Source organism: Tyto alba, unplaced genomic scaffold (genome assembly GCF_018691265.1).
Source record: "Tyto alba isolate M040663 unplaced genomic scaffold, T.alba_DEE_v4.0 Super-Scaffold_2, whole genome shotgun sequence".
Classification (NCBI taxonomy): Eukaryota; Metazoa; Chordata; class Aves; order Strigiformes; family Tytonidae; genus Tyto; species Tyto alba.
In genome coordinates, this window is record NW_024881282.1 from 38,771,150 (window position 1) to 38,777,705 (window position 6,556).

Below are 6,556 nucleotides of genomic sequence, written 5' to 3' on the forward strand. Positions count from 1 at the left end.
ACTCTTGCTCTAGCATCATTAGCTGACAGAGTCCAGCATCTGGACTCCGGCAGGCTCATCTTCAGCCCTGAGGAGAAACGGTATTGTGTTTCTGTGACAGGGCTCCTCTGCCATTTGTCCCTGAATGATGATTTTTCCAGGTGATTGTCACTCCAGAAGCCACCCTCTGCCAGTCTGGTCAAGTCCTGTGCACCATCTGCTGCCTGTAGCAATGAGGGTCGCAATACTCTGCATAGAAGGCGAAAAAGGGGGGAGACACAACAGTTCTGCAGGGCTGTGCTGCCTTTTGCAGCTTCACGGCCCTCATCAGCCTTATCTCTGTTTCCATTCCAGCACCAGAGGTGGGATGAGCTGCTCAGGACTCAATACGAACAGGCTGCTAGGTTGGATGATGGGACCACAGTTTCCCAAAACCATCTCCTCACTGTTTGTAAAGACTTTGATTATTTAAAATTACCTTCCGGTCTGGCAAATGCGCAAACCAGGTTACTTATTAAATCACCGTTTGGAGTCAAGTTTATGACAGCCAGATGAGGCTTTCATTCAGAAAAGATCGATGCAGGACTGTGCCCCACGGTGCCCAGTTAAAAACCCATGCATTGCCACAAACCGAAACCAGCAACGCAAGCCAAACCGCAAAGCCTAAAAAAAAAAAAGCCGAAACGATTTGGTTTCCCTGCGGTACTCCCCACCGCAAAAAGCCCAGAGGAAGCTCAGAGCCCTCGGCTGAACCTGTCGCAGCTCAGCCCCTTTCGCGAGGAAGAGGCGATTTTAAGGAGAAAGGGAAGGGGCCTGGGGGCGCCCCTGACCAGCGCCTGGGGGCGGGGGGGGCCGGGGGGCCGGGGGGCCGGGGTCGGCGGGCACCGCTCGGCCACTAGAGGGCGCTGCCCGGCCGGCCGCCGCGCGCGGCCCCGCCCCCAGCCGCGCGCGCTGAGCGGCGCCTTTGGGGTCCCTCTGCGGCCTTGGGCGGGGGGGGGGGAAGGAAAAAATCAGCGAAATCCCCACGTAACCGAAACGTCCTGCTCATGTAACGCGACAGCCCTCGTCCCCGTGGAACCCGACTCCGTTCCGGCTGCTCAGCGGGGAATCCCACGCACCCGTGGGTTCCCCCCGCCGGAGCTGGGGAGACGCGCAGGGAAGAGGATCGGGTGTGATCGGCGTGGGATCGGTGTTTTTTTTGCGGTGCTGTCTTGCGAGATGTTTCACTAAAACTTTACGAACGTGCACGTTCACTGGGATCTCAGCTGTGTCGAGACGGGAGCCAGAATTCCCTCCCCATGCCAGTTCAGGGTTTGTGCAGACTTTTAAGGAACAGGGGCACTTCGCACCCAGCTCTCTGCCGTCTTGGGTGAAAACTACTAGCTCAGGTTTATATGAACTTTATGCTCATGAATAATTCCCCTTATAAATACTCCTTTCTTAAACAGTTAAAGAGAAAATTGTTCTTCTCCATATATATATATATATTTGTTGAGACTTATTACATCTACAGTTCTGAAACCTTTTGAGTGTGAACAATTATGTTGGTTTTCATTATAGTAGAGGCGAAATTCAGCAAATTCCATTAGTGTGCATTTATTTTGGATGTGTTTGCTCCCTTTTTCCTTGTTTTAATGCTCGATGCTATGTATTAGCTAGCGAGAATGATAGGTGAAACAAGTGACACTCTGAATGATTGCAAGAGAATTCTCATTGAAAGTAATTTTGGAATTAAAAAGCATTAGAGTTGGTATTGGAAAACTCTCACTATAAGAATGTCATCTAATCAGGGAACAGAAAACTATCATCTGATACGCACAATCAATCAATATTAACCAATACAGCTCAACAAAGAATGTTGAATACTGCTGTAAATTTCTCTTGAACAAACTATAAATCAAGAATATATGCTTAAATTATATGACAAGTAAATTCTAGCAGAGATTACACTGAAGTGAAAAACTTTTATGTTGTTTACCAACTATTCACAAAAGAAGAACTAAAGTCATGTAGTCATTGTGAAAAGTAAACCCAGTTCTAAATTTTTATAAATAGTTTTGCAATTGCAATTACATTTTCTGAAACATAGTATCTATTTTTGTAGATAAGTAATTTTGGTTGAATGAGATTCAAGCTAAAAGCCTTCTCTTCTTTTAAAAATGATTGTTGTGTGCATGGTAATGTTGCAGAGCTCAGATGACTGCCTCGTTTAATGCATATTGCATGAATATTAACTCAGCAATATATGCTGATGGACACGTGGCTCTAGAAATTATCACCTTCTCATATAGACAGGAAAAGTGGAATATAAAAATGTCATGCAGCGTTTACTGAAGTTGGGAAAACTGTGAAAATGAACATAGCATTGACAAACTTTCAAAACTCTGTAAGAAGTACTTCTGGTGCCAAAAGGCATGATTGGGGATCACAGCCTTGTTCCTAGTCACCTTGTAGCATCCTCAACATCTGTGTTAGATTCCCTAACATTCTGTGCACACAGCCCATGCACAGCAGTGCTTGCCTTGAGATGGAGTCCAAGGAGCTGCTCTGCTGCGAGAAGATGCAGATAGCAGCAGCAAACACTGACAAATAGCACACGTGTTTAAAACCCGATCCTCCCTTGGACCTGAGCGTTCAGGAAGGCTCTTCCTTTCTGGAGGCAGGCTGTTCAGTCTCCCTTGTTTGTGAAAGCCACGTGCAGGCTTACGAATAGCAGGATGCTTTGGGTATCTTGCTCCTAAGCTCTTCTTGGTTACTGGCTATTAAATACTTCACTACTAACTGGGACCTCAGACCGCATCTTTTCTGCTTTCAAAAGAGAACTGGAGCACACAAAGAGAGCGTCAAGTGCTGCCTTTTCTTCTGCCATTTCCAACAAGTATTTGATTATTCCGTGCAGAGCAGAACTTGCCCAGTGCAGAGTTAGTTCAAACCCAGCCTGGGAGACAGTCCAAACTGCCTGTGGTTAGGGCAGCCCTGGGGCTGTTGGGCAGTTTGACGGGTTAATCCCTTCTGGTACAGGTGGCAGCAACATTCCAGCTGAATCCCTGAAATGGGATTCTGGTGCTGGCAGAAAAAGCACCCTGGGGAACCTCCACTGTGATAAGTCCTGCAGAAAAGCAGAGTCCCTAGTTTGGGAGTCCCAGCGGTGTCCCTGTCTGAGATGGAGTTGAGCTGCTACCTGGGGCTGAGAGAGAGGCTTCTCTGGGATAAAGCAGAGGCAGAAGCTGGACTAGAAAAAGGTGATGTTAAAACCATAAAAGCTACAGCCTTCAAGTGCTTCTGGAGTAAAAGGAATGGAGTTTAGGAAGACCTGAGTTTTGGAAGCAACATTTCAATGTTGGTGTGGATCTAGCCCTCTGCTTTCTGGAAAATAAAAGGATTTTTTTGTTTGAATGCTAGGGTAACTTAATGGCACGATGACCTTGATCTTACAACTAAAAACAAAGGGAAGAAGAAAGGGTTTGATGGTTAGGAGTCCCATTTATACCTGGGCCACTGCCACTCAGGGCAGATGATCCCAGGCCTCAGGCAAGATGAGAAAAGTGCATAGAGAACAACCTCAACTCTTCTTGTGGTCACTGAGCAGGTGAAAATTTTTAACAGAGGGAGCCAGTCTGAGTACGTTAAGTTCCTTGTGCAGTCAAGACACCCTAGTTTTATTCCCACAAAAAAAGTCTACATATCAGTCAGAGATGACTTGTCCTCCCGCAGCCCACTTTGGCTGAACAGAATTGCTTTAGGGTATATCAGTGCTGTTGTTCATGATAGCCCTGCTGCAGGTATGGGTGGTTGTCATTAAAAAATACACTAATAAATACATGAAGCTCTAAGGTTTTCTTAGATAAATGAAACAAACTTTTCACAGAAAAAAAGCTTCTTCAAAGGTTTTTATCTTCATGACTCTAAACCAGAGCCTATTTAAAAGTGTTTTGAAATCAGAACTGATGATTTAAAAGTGGTTTTGAGATACCATGTTAAATGTTTTTCCTGCACAAGTGGTTTAATGGACATACAAATAGTGACGGGACAGGCCCTTAAAACATTATACAATAGAAATTCATATTGTAATTCATGTAAATTTTGGCCTGAGCAGTATGAGGAAAAAAAATTACAGAGGAAATTTTAGCGTATACTGAGAAAGAAATGGGATATCTCTTTCTTTGTTGTGTGGGCCCCTCATATCAGGGTATCTCTTCCTCTGTGGGTTCCTCATAACAGTGGCTGAAGGAGGCAGTCAGGGCAGCTCCCTCATCAGCGCTCTGCACAGGGGGTGGGAAGAGGAGGGAATTCACTCCTGGTTGGTGCTACATGGCAGCTATCACTGATGGTCTGGCATGGGAAATTCTCTTCACTGCTTCCAGGACTGGTCTCTCTGCTCAAAGGAAAATACAAAGATGGAACTGAACTGAGGTTATCCGAGTCACAACATGACCTCATGGCTATTCCACATACCCGAGTTATGACTTTGGTGCCCTCAGAAGTGGTTAAATCCTCATCCTACAGGCTCCAGAGAATTTGGATATATCCAAAGTTGCATAAATTATATAAAACATAAATATAGCAGATAAAATGGAACCATAGGTATTTGGCTAGGCCAATCTGTTTTTCTGTATGCACACATGGCAAATTCAGAGTTTTTAAACATACATGTGGTTAAAATGTGTGTTTTCAATGTATTTTAACTAGATTTGTACGAGAAGACATTTGCTGTTAAGACAACACAGGAAAGCTCAGTTGCTAGACATTGCCCTTTGCTTAACGAAGATATTATGACAGTTTAAATTCTGAAACAAAATTCTACCAATTTTAAAAGAGCTTTTAAAAAAGGAATGGAAGCCCTAACAATGAGCAGCTCCTGAGACGAGGGCTTCAACGCTGGTGCTGTTTTATCTTTGCAACTGCAAATGACATTGACAAGTGCTGAGTGTGTGTTGGTGTGCACATCCTTTTCTCCTTGGCCTTCTCCACACCTACTAAGAGAAGGAGCAGTGAAGTTTTCAAGAGCCTGGCAGCGTCCACCACAATGTCTGAGCGAACCCAGACAGTGCTGCTTATTTTAGGCATGTCAGCTTTCCACACGGGAGTCATCTCTGCAGTCATTCACGGCTCTCCTGTCATTAGACACTACCATCGGTATGGGAGAGTCTCCTGCACCACTGCTGCTGGTGGATTCACATTAGACTTGTTAAACATACAGGTCCCTCGTGTGATTACTCAGATGAGCAATCAGGTGATTCATTTCCTGCTTTAAGCATCTAGATACGGAGCAGAGCATCCAGACTGTTGCTGATATTTGTATTTGCAGCTGCTTGTAATGGGCTCACTCATTACTAATCGTGCACTGCCATTAGTGGGTAGGGTGTATTACTGACACAAAGACACACTTGTCCTGAGGAGCGTACAGTCAAAAGTAGACACCAGTGTAGTGAAGGCTACAAATATTCAAAGAGCGCAAGAATGAGAGAATGAGGGCTATAACAGTGAAAGATTATGAGATATGCTTGTTATGTTCACCTCTTGCTAGTGCCTTGTTTTTTCAGTCTATGCTGACACCTAACCTGAATGATCTTGCAAAAGAATCATGTTCTGAATTCATATAGCTTCTTGTGAAAAGCTGTTGATGTGCTAGTGGTATTTTTAAGAAACAGAGGAGACATGTCAGAGAAATGGGAGCCCGATTGCACTGCAGATAGAATATTCTAATCAGCATGCTGCTTATCAGCACACTTACGGGCAGCAAATACTTCACAAATCCTGGGGAACGCTAGCTGAAAATCCCCATCATTACTGACATAACTTTTCTCGATAAGCCTCCTCAACAATATGAGCTATTGTTTATACCGAGAAGCATTGCTGAGGTTCAGTGGAAAGGTGTGTGGAGCTTTTTACCCCAAACAAATGAAGCGCTGGATTCATGGGTGAGAAGCAGACCTGCTGGCATTCACAGCTCTTATTCTATTCAATGGTCACAGCAAATGACACCCTTTCATTTTCTCTTCCTGCACTTCATAGTACAAAAGGAAAACTTAAACCTAAACCAGCTATTTTTATTTTTGATTAAATCTTTCTTTTCCCTCTCCAGATGGTACATGCAGGGGCACGACATTAACCCGAAACAAAAATGAGCAACCAGGAGCAAGTGTGCCATTAGCTCAGCTCAGTGTCTGATGTGTTTATTTTCAGTGGATCTGTGAAGCAGGCTGACAAGCAGAATCTTTTGCTTCACATATCACTTACAGAGCTCCAGTGAGCAGGCACCATATGAAACAGCCAGTGAAAAAAGCTTCAGCAAGGCATGGCCATGTTTTTTTTTTCTTTTTAGGCACAGATACAGTCGATCAAAACCTCGATCAATGAAAGAGACTCATCAGAGACAAAATTAAGATAATTGCATCGTAACTACAAATTGTCATAAGAGACATTTTATGACACAATTTAACTGAATTAGATACTATTGACCTCAGAGCGGTTTATCAAGGCAGGAGTAATAAATTAAAAGAGATGCGAGTACTCTGAATACAAATGGTAAGTTGCATTTTCCAACTTCTTTTCAACTTCCTTGAGATCAGGTGTG